Source organism: Cynocephalus volans, chromosome 8 (assembly GCF_027409185.1).
Source record: "Cynocephalus volans isolate mCynVol1 chromosome 8, mCynVol1.pri, whole genome shotgun sequence".
Classification (NCBI taxonomy): domain Eukaryota; kingdom Metazoa; phylum Chordata; class Mammalia; order Dermoptera; family Cynocephalidae; genus Cynocephalus; species Cynocephalus volans.
The window spans coordinates 107,988,662-107,999,237 of record NC_084467.1 but is presented as its reverse complement, the minus strand read 5'-3'; the positions used below and the strand labels follow the sequence as shown (position 1 = coordinate 107,999,237).

General features: G+C 43.9%; 1 non-coding gene across 1 annotated transcript; it reads left to right on the top strand.

Moving 5' to 3' along the window:
• Window positions 1–3,160: 3,160 nt before the first annotated feature.
• TRNAN-GUU (transfer RNA asparagine (anticodon GUU)) lies at window positions 3,161–3,234 on the top strand. The gene has a single exon. It is a non-coding gene; the product is annotated as a tRNA-Asn (tRNA).
• The last annotated feature ends 7,342 nt before the right edge of the window (window positions 3,235–10,576 follow it).

Genomic DNA, 10,576 nt, shown 5'->3' with positions numbered 1-10,576 from the left:
TCTTTCTATTTTCTTTGTTTTGTCTTTTCTGTTTTTTATTTTTAATTTGTTTTTTGTATTATTCTGTACTCTTTTTGTTTTCTCCCTTTTTTTTTGGCACTATTTGTTGGTTTTCTTTTTGTTGGGGTTTTGTTTTGTGGGGGTTTTCTTTTGGGGCTTTTGGGGATGTTTTCTTTTCATGGGGGTATATTTTTCTTTTGGGGGGCTTTTCTTCTTTTCATGGGTGGTTTTCTTCTTTCTGTTGGAGGGTTTTTTTTAAAAAAAATTTTTTTCTAAAAAGATGACGGGTAAGGGGATCTTAACCCTTGACTTGTGTTGTCACCACCGCACTCTCCCAAGTGAGCCGAGGGCCGGAACTGGAGTTTTCTTTTTGTTAGGCTTTTGTTCTATTTGGGGTTTTCTCCTCCTCCTCCTCCTCCCCCCCTCCTCTTCCTCCTCCTCCTCGTTATTGTGGTTTTCTTCTTTTTGTTGGGGTTTGCTTATTTGGGGGGGATTTTTTCTTCCTTCTCTTGGCATTCTTTTTGTTGGGGTTGTCTTCTTTTGGGGATTTATTCCTTTAGGGCAGTTCTTCATGGTGTGGTTCTCTTCTTTTTGTTGGGGTTTTCCTGTTTGGGGTGTTTTCTCCTTGTTGTAGGTGTTTTCTACTTCTTTGGGGTGTTTTCTTTATTTTTGAGGTGTTTTCTTCTTCTTTTGGGTGATTTCCTCTTTGGGGTGTTTTCCTATTTGGTGTGTTTTCTTCTGCTTGGAGTTTTCCTTTTGATTGTTGTTTTCTACTCTTTCTGGGTGTTTTCCTCCTATGTTGGCTATTTTCTTCATTTATGGGTCTTTTGTTCTTCTTTTGGGTGTTTTCTCCCTTTGAGTGTTTTCTCCTTCTTCTTCGTAGTTTCTTGTCTTTTGTTTGTTTGTTTGTTTTCTGATTTTCGTTTTTTTTTTTCTTTTCTGGCCCAGCTTCTCTGCCACTCCGTCTTCTCATGCTGCCTGACTGCAGTGCACAGGGGACCTCCACGTTCTAATTGGTCTGGATGGAGAGAAGCAATCGGCGGTCCCCTGATGCCTCTGGAGACCCGTGGCACAGGGAAGAGGGCACAGGGCACTGGATCACAGGTGCCTTCCCAGGTACCATTTAATGTGAGATCTCCAGCACCCCAGTTTACAGGTGAGGAAACAAAGACCCAGGGGGCGAGTGTGGAGGGCAGACCGGCATAGCGGGTGGCACACCAGGCTGATGAAGCCAGTCTACAGATCAGCCAGCTGCTCCTGCAGCTCACGGGCCAGGACAGAACGCAACTGGTGGTGGCATGGTGGCACTGCGTGGCCTCCAGTACCTGCCTGTGCTGCTTGCCTCAGAGCCCAGCAGCCCAGTCCAGCTCTAGCAGCTGCTCCTCCTGCTCCCGGTTCAGGTGGCTCAGACCCTCGTTGTTCTTTACCTGAGCCTGGAGCTGACCCACCAGGCTCTCCAGCTGCTTCTGCAGCTGCTCAGCCTCCACCTGCAGCCCCCGTTCTTCCTTGCTGGGCCCTGCTGGAGGCTCCGGGGGTGGAGGCTCAGCTGAGAAAGGAAATGCATGATGAGGGACTCTGGCCTCTGGAGTTGCACAAAACCCTCTTCTTGACCCACAGCTACTAATTGAGCTTCGCCCAGACCGTGGCTTCTTGTCTAATCATTCCTCATGCCCAGATGATGCTCAATCATTCGAAGCACTTTCAAATAGAGTTCTTCACATTCTTATGCTCAAGACAACTGTGGGTGGCTGACAATGGACACCCCACCCCTCTTTGCAGATGGGGACACTAAAGCTCAGGTGTTGTACACAGGTGATGGTAGTCAACACTGTACTCCAGAAATTATGTATAATCGATCATGCTTCAATAATAAAATACATACCATGATATATGATTACACACCCATCAGAATGGATAAAATTTAAGAAACAGAGAAAACTACGAGCTTACAAGAATGCAGAACAACCGTGTCTCGTTGCTGGTGAGAATTAAACAGGGCAGTCTCTCTGTAAAACGGTTTGATACTTTCTAATAAAGTTAAAAATACAATTCTGCTACTAGATTTATACTCAAAAGAAATGAATGCACAAGTCCACATGAAGGCCCATAGAAGAATATTCATAGCCACCTTACTCAGAATAGCCAAATCTGGAAATAACCCAATTGACCATGGACTGTAGTGGACTCACACACTGGGATAAATGACACCAGAGAAACTGATACACACAACGCAATGGTTGCAGCTCAAATCATCATGTCGCATTAAAAAACAAAAGACAAAAAGCAGTACTGTACCTTTAGAGAGCTACAGGTCCCCACGCTTTTCTCTCCTTCACCTTCTCTCTGTTTCTCCTTCTTCTGCTACAATAAAAACAATTCTCATCTCCCAAGGATCTGGCGCTTAGGGCTGCACGGGCCTCCTGGGAAGTCTCGTCGCCCGAGTGCGCGGCTCCGCGGATTCTTGCTCGTTGCCAGCGCCACGGGGTGCTGAGAAATCAACCGGAGTAGAGGCTTCTGAACAGCAACTTCCCCTTTGAACAACCTTTCGTGATTTCCACGCTCAGCGTTTTTCAAGGGACTAAAGTCTAAAGACGGTGGGTTCACTCACCAAGTCCTGACTGAGCGCCCTGGTGGATGCCAAACCCTGCTCTCGTCGAGGGGACCCGAGAGCGACGGTCACCACGACCCTGTCCTCGTCCAAGCCCTGTGCTGGACACAGGAATCCGAAGATGGCAGCGGAAGCTTCACAGCGGCCCCGAAGGCGGCTCACGAGGGTGGGCACAGGCTCATTCCCTGGGTGCAGGCGGCGCAAAGGACGGCAGGAGCCGTGACGGGAGCCCACCGGGCGTCCGGCTCCCCTTGGGCCCCACGCGGCTCCGGCAGGGGTCGCGGACCCGGGCGTCTTCAGGGGCGCTGGCTTGTGAAGCAGGCGACGGGCAAGGCGGGCCGAGGGCCACTGGGCTGCGCTTCTCGCCTCGGGATCAGCCAGCGTGACCGACGCCGCGGTCCACCGCTCTGCAGTCTCGGGTTCTCCGAGGCTCTGGCGCTTGCACGGCCGTCCTGCAAGGCCGATCCTGGGGCACAGAAGAGCGAGCGCGCGCGCGCGAGGCGGAGGGAGTCGAGCGCTCACCGGGTGGAGCCAGAAGGCGGCGCGAGAGGCGTCTCTGTGGCGCAACCGGTTAGCGCGTTCGGCTGTTAACCGAAAGGTTGGTGGTTCGAGCCCACCCAGGGACGCCACTTTTCCGTTTTCACTCGTGCCTGCGGTCGGTCAGCTGCACGTTGACAACCAGGGAACGAGACGTCCTCTGTCTTCTTTCCGGAGTGCGGGTCGCCTCATGCCTGGTACCCGTCAGCGGCCGCCCCTGCCTCCCCGACCCGATTCTCAGGAAGCACCGGCCGTGCGCTCGGCGGCTCCTGAAACAGGAGGCGGGAAAGCCCAGTTCGGCCGCGATGCGATCTTCTGCCCTTTACAGGCTTCGCCGAGTGCGGTGACATTTACGCGTAAATCAGGCCAAAGCAGGATCCTGTCCCCAGGATGTGCCTGGATTTAGTGGTTGCTCTATCCATCGTGTGACCATCGTAATTATCTTCCCCGTTGTTTTTTAAAAAGCGTTTCTTCTTTAGTTTGTGCATCATTTATTTAACCCTTCCCAAAACGTTTTTCAAATTGGGTTGGCTTCATGGTTTTCTGATTCCAAATAATGCTGCAATCATCCTTCTTCTATAAGTATCTTTTGTCATTTGCGCAGAGATTTCTGTCGTGTACAGAACTCACCGTGCAATTGCTACATTATAGTGTTTTATAATGCCTCTAATTTTAGCAAATTCTGCAAATTTTTCTCCCATGGGAGCGGTACCAAATCATGCCCCAGTTTATTTCCCAACTCCATCCATGTCCCTTTCTTCATGTACTTGCTGGGAAACGAACTTCTACACGTCTATCTGTGCTGTTCTAACAAGGACACTGGTGCCCCTCATTAACTAAGGGGCAGGTAGAGCAGGACAAGGTGGACATTACACACGGATGTTCTGTTGCACAGTCAGACAGCTGAACTTCCAAGGTATTTTGTCGTTCTCCACTAAGTGTAATTGTTTTCTGTGGTGACCTAGTGACGCAGGTCCAATGAAGCGTGGCCAGAGTGACTTCTTTGACAGCTTTCTGCCAAGCCCTTTATCCAAAAGGAGAAAAATCACAATGGTCCCAGACTTTTTTCTCTTCCCTTTTCCTGTTTTCTTTATAATTCGTGGTGTGGCTGTTATTTGATGAAAACAGTCTAACGCCGGTTGTCCCTCCCATGCGATGGTAAACTAGTGTCACACAACTGTTTCTATATTCTTCCCTGACAGATTGTTGGGGTGGCGGAGGCCTGTCCATAATAATTAGCCTGTCTGAGACCCATCGCTGGACCAGTAGAATCCTGCACCTGACAGGCGCGTGGTGCGGAGCTGGATCCTCAGAGCTGTTGGCTCTGTTCCCTCGGTCGTTCTGTTGTACCACAAGAACTAAATTGCTATCTCTGGGTTTTACATACTAGTGTGGATATTGGACAAGTCTCTCTCTCTCTGGCTTTCTCTGCTTCTCTCTCTCTCTCTGTCTCTGTCTGTCTCTCCTGTCTCTCTCCCCTTAGCCCTCTCTCCCCCTCTCTCTGTCTCGTTGTTACATCATTATTTTCTCCCATCAGTGTGGGTCTCTGGTCCTGGTGTTATGAAGTGCACTTCTGGGGACAATCTCTGTTGGCTGGTGGCTGACAGGAATCCAGTCCCTGTTAGTATCCTGAGGATTCTGGTATTTCCTGATGTTTGAGACTGCAGCAATGAGAAGCCATTCATACCTTCTCTTTCCAATTTTGGTAAAAAAAAGAAAAAAAAAAAAAGAATCTGAAGGGCTCAATAGTTGCCAATATCTGCAAGGGTGTCATATCTACATTTGGTATGTTCTTAAAGCACTACAGACCTTCCTCCTCCCCAACTCTCAGCTCCACAGGGAACCTGCTTTTCTAAACTGGTACACCCAAAGAAGACCTTAGTACAGGAAGAAAACTGACTTTCTAGCATGCAAGGGGCGGCTTCCTTTCATTGATATATTCAAGTAAGTGACTAAACAGCTGAAAAAATCAATGTCCTTTAAGGATTGTTTAAATCACAGCACAGAAAGGAGAGGAAAGACATTTATATCATCACAAATAGGCAACTGAATCAGCAACGGGAGCACTTCTGACAATGATACAAACGAACATTTAATAATTTCCAGGAATTTAAGCAAGTTCAGCCCTTATTAAAAATGGATGAAAAGCAATGCCTTCATATCCTGAAAAAGAGACTGTCCTGACAAACTCAAAAGAGTATCACAGAATTATTCAGATTCTCAGCAATGAGGGTCCCCCCAAAATCTAACAGCGCTTAATTATTTCCTTTTGTTTCCCTCACTGGTGAATGTTGTTTGTAGATACCATTGCCTGTGTTTTCACCTTAAACGATGTCACTAACCGCAACCAAATCCTTTAGAATGCCCACTACTTTGATGGATTCTTATCATTTTATAAATGTGAAGTACTTTCTCAGGAAACAAAGTGGCGTGATTTTCTTCCTCTGGAGGGAATAGATGATTTCGGTGTCCTAAACATTTGAAAGAATTACTGCCACAGTTATCTTAAGGACAGTAATCATCACTTACAGAAACATAGAATAAGACAACTAAAATTTCTAGAAAAAAATATTTTGCTACTTATGTTTTAAATGTGATGTTTCTCTAAGGGAAACAACTTGTTGCTGAATTTGTAACACAGAAAAACGAGAGATTGCCACAAGTGGAAACAAACTGCAAATCAGCTGCGTCAGAGGTGAGGGTGAGGTGATCTGCCCTTCTGTTGCCTGCTGAGGGGTGAGGGGGAATAATCTTCAGAGAGAGGCATCATGAACGAGAACTTCCGTAATTTTTCACACAAGTCTCCATCATTCAATGACAATATTCTAGTAATGTAGAGAAATAGAAGCATGAGAAAATAAAGGAACAAAATAGACACTGACCTCACAGGTGATGGAGATATTGATGTTATCAGAGAGGAACATTAAAAAGATATGTTTTAGATGTTCAAAAACCAGAAGATAATAAATTTTTTTCCAGAGCATAAGGATCTATTCAGAAAGTAAAATGGACATTATAAAAATAAAATTCAGTCAAGGGTTCAGATCCCCATACCAGCCAGCCTCCCTCTGACTCCTAAAATAAATAAAGCAAAATAAAATATTTTAGAATTAAAATAAGTAGAAATAAAGTAAATACTTACAATTAGAAATAAAATAAATGTAGACATTTAATAAAATGCAAAAGTTATCTTTCTAAAAAGTCAATAGATTGGTTTAATAGCCATTTGGATTCACTAAAATGGGATTATTAACCTGAAAATAAATGAGTACAAACTATCCAGACATAAGCATAGAGAACTAAAAGGAAGGAAAGTTTTTTAAAAAGAGTGTAAGGAAGATATGAGTCATGTCATAAAGGCCTAACAAGCATTTAATCAAAGTCTCAGAAGTTGTAGAAGACAGAAAATGGGGCAGAAACCACAATGAAAAAAATTTTCCAAATTATGGATGCTTAAGAAAAATAAACCTGATGAGATATCAAGCCACATGTGCAAGAAGATCTATGAAGTCCAAGCAGGAGGAGGACAAGAAAACCACAGCTAGGCACGTTAGTAAAACTGCTGAACACCAAAGATAATTAAAACTATAAATTATAGCAACACTCAGAGGGGGAATATTCCTATTGCATCCAAAGATTGGGTGCTGAATTCTCAGCAAAAGCAATAAAAAAAGAAGACATCATTAAAGCACTAAAATACTCTTATTTTCCACCTACTACTGGCTACTAGCCCAAGACTAAATATCTTTTAGTTGATGGTGAAGACTTTTCCAGACAATCACCAGACCCTAATTAAAGGAAATGCAAAAGGTAGTTTGTTAGGCAGAGGTTAGATGACCCCAAGGGAAATGTGCAAAATGAAGGAAGGAATGAAGAGCAGTGGACACGTTAAATACATGGCTAGGTCAAATAAACATTACTATCCAAGCAACAATAATAGTGTCTGTGACGTAAAATATTTGGTGAAATAAAATTAATGAAAACAGCTTGAAGATCAGGTGGTGGGTAAACGGATATATGATGTTCCAAACTTCTAGCATTGTCTAGGCTAGGAAGTGTAAAAAGTTCTAATTTTGGAGCCGGCCTGTGGCTCACTCAGGAGAGTGCAGTGCTGATAACACCAAGGTCGCGGGTTTGGATCCCATATGGGGATGGCCGGTTTGCCCCCTGGGTGAGCGTGGTGCTGACAACACCAAGTCAAGGGTTAAGATCCCCTTACCGGTCATCCTTTTTTTAAAAAAAAAGTTCTAATTTCCTCTAAAGTCTTTTGTAGAGATTTCACAGGATACGTGAAAGTGAAAATTATGCATCAGGGTAAAACCATGAACTAATACAATCATTATCTATGAGATTCCAGCAGTTTTAAAAATAACTAACTTTACTTTTATGTTTAAAAATGTAAATGGAAAAAGCATACAATGAGACTTGATACATGTATAAACCCTAGTAACCATCAGCCAGACCAAGCTATAGAGCATTTTTATCAACCCAGGAAGTTTCCCACCAAAATATCTCAAAGAGGGAACCACTCTTGTCTTCTAATGCTTCATAGAAATAAAATCACACAGGAGTGTCAGGCAGGCACATTAACATAGACTTGTTTTAGGTGTTCAAAAACATATTTTTGACAGACATTTTTTTCCTGGACATAGTATTTGGAGGCTTTGTCCGATTATCATGTTTTTCTGTAGTTTGCTTGCTTTTATCGCAGAGCATTAGGCATTTATGACTATATGACACTTTGTACAGCAATTCTCCTGTTGATAGACATTTGTGCTGTATCCAGCTTTTGCCTGGTATCAATGACAGTGCTATGAACATTTTACTAGAAGCGTTCATGGAGCTGTGTGTTCATTTTTCATGGGAAATAAGTAGAAGTAAAAGTGCAGGGTTATAGGATATGTGTATATATAACTTTATGAGAAACTGCCAACTATCCGAAAAGGAGTTGTACTAAATTGCAGTTCGACCAATATCACACAGCAATATCACGCATACTCTAGTTGGGGGATGGGAAGAGAAATCAGCTTTCAAAATCAGTTTCTTATGTGTCCCTTCTTCACCTTGTTCTGAACCCCTAGTGGCATCTGTGAAGGTAGCTGTGGTCACACCAAGTGTCACTAACAGCCTATTCAAGTCTTACAATAGGGCCACAGAGAGATGCTCCAGCCAAGTCTCAGGCTCATTAAAACCAGGTAGAAATGGGTGCCTGTGAAATGAGAAAGATGAGGTGATCCCTCCTTTTCCTGTCATGTCTATGCCTCTCTTTGCAGCCGCTTTGTCACTAAAAACGATCACTTGTACTTCTTTGTCAAAGATAAAAAAAAAAAAAGGCTGGACATGAGTTAAAGTGATGAAATCAGATTTGATGCAGTAACTACTGACAGTAGAGGAAAGCGCTGAGCTCTGCTGTGATTTGCGCAGAGGTGACCGGGCATTCCTACGGGAGAATGAGGAGGGGGAAGAGTCACAAGTGAAAAATTACAAAGGGTTGGTCAGTGCAAGCGTCTGACTAGTCAGGACAGCTGAGTGTGCTTCCTGGAAATCATTGAATTTAGAGTTCTGTCCTGCCACAGAGACTGAGAGATGGAGGCGCAATCCTTCCCGATGACGACACTTCAAACGAATGGCTTGCAGATCCTCAGGGGACACTCCTGAGTCTGTGGGAGGTACATACTTGTACACATCTCAAAGGGGCAGAGGAAGGATCCCCTTTTTAGTGAGTGCTCTAAGATAGGGAGGTCAGGAGACCATCATCACCGTCTTCACGTGTGACCAGAACAAACAGTAATTCTGGTAACCTTAAGCTTTCTCAGGCAGGTATTTTAATGGCAGACTGGTGTCATACTAGGGACACACCCTTACGCTGCTAGAAGACATGCTAGGGTTTGGTGACTCTTAGTGCACAGGTTTGGACAAAGTCGTTATATAAGTTTAACAGTTCTCACTTTCCATCTCTTCATTCCATGGCCGAGATTTTACTGGACCCTATTAGATGATCACAGCCACAGGCCATTTTCAAAGATTTTAAGGCAGCCCAGGCAGATCTCCTCAGATCTGAATGAAACCATAAAGAAAACCATTAGATTAAGAGTGGGCACCACGATATCAATTAGTCACATTCGTGGAGATCAACAAAAATATTTTAAGATTTTGTCAGAATGGAAAGTGACATGTGAAGCCAAAATGGAATTCCAACTTATGTTAGCAAAGCATAGAGTTTATTGACCATTTTTAAAAGAAAGCCCTGGCAAAACAACAATCCACATGTGGCGATGGTGGGTAGGGGTTGGGGTGAGCCTTCAGTAGGTCAAAATTAACCCCTAGTAGGTCAAATTAACTGCAAGGGAAAAGAAGCTAATTTTGCACCAGAATGGGATAACGGTCACGGGATAAACAGGCAGGACATTATGCTGAGTTTATTAGTCATATTTATTGAGAGTATTTGTGGTGTTTAATTCTATGTGTTGACTCAACTGGGCCATGGGGTGACCAGGTATTTGGTTAAACCTTTCTCTAGGTGTGTCTTTGATGGTGTTTCTGGATGGGATCAACGTGTGAGTCAGCAGAGGCTGAACCAAAGAGAGTGCCCTCCCCAGTGTGGGTGGGCCTCACTGGGTCTGTTGAAGGCCTGAGCAGGATAAAGGGCTGAGAAAGAATTCTTTCTCTCTACTTCGCTGACCTGGGACATCTCTCTTCTGCCTTGGGACTTGGACTCGGACTGGAACTACACCATCAGCCCTCCTGGGTCTCCAGCTTGCTGACTGCAGACCTTGGACTTTTCAGCCTCCACAATCATGTCAGCCAATTCCTTACGGGAAGTCTCCTTCTATCCATCACACACACACACGTGCACATGCACACACACACACACACACACACACGTACGTATGTACTATTTGTTTTGGTTCTCTGGAGAACCAAGAGCAGTACAGTATTATACGCCACTTTTGTTCTCCATGTTTTTGAAAGATGTAGAAAAAAAATCTGGACAGTTCTCAAAGAAGAACAGTAAGGACCAGTAGAAGTTTTAAACTTTTCTTTTAGGAAAAGCTGTAAGAACAGTTTTTTATTGAAACTGTCTTCAACAAAATACAAGGCGTTGGGAAAATATTACCTTCATGTTTTCAAAGCAAGAGCAAGATCAAAAAAGGACAAATATACTTAGATGTCTTTTAATAAACTTTTCCAAACTTTTAATTTGGAGTAATTCACACACAATTTTAAGAAGATATACAGAGAGATCCTTTGTACCCTTTACTTAGTTTCTTCGATGGTAACATCTTGGTAATACTTGCAAAATGGAAATATTTGCCAGTATTGCTAATACTGTAGTACCAGGATATTGACATTGATACAAACAAGGTATGGAACATTTCCATCACCACAAGGATTAATCACTTTGCTCTTTTGTAACCATGCCCACTTCTC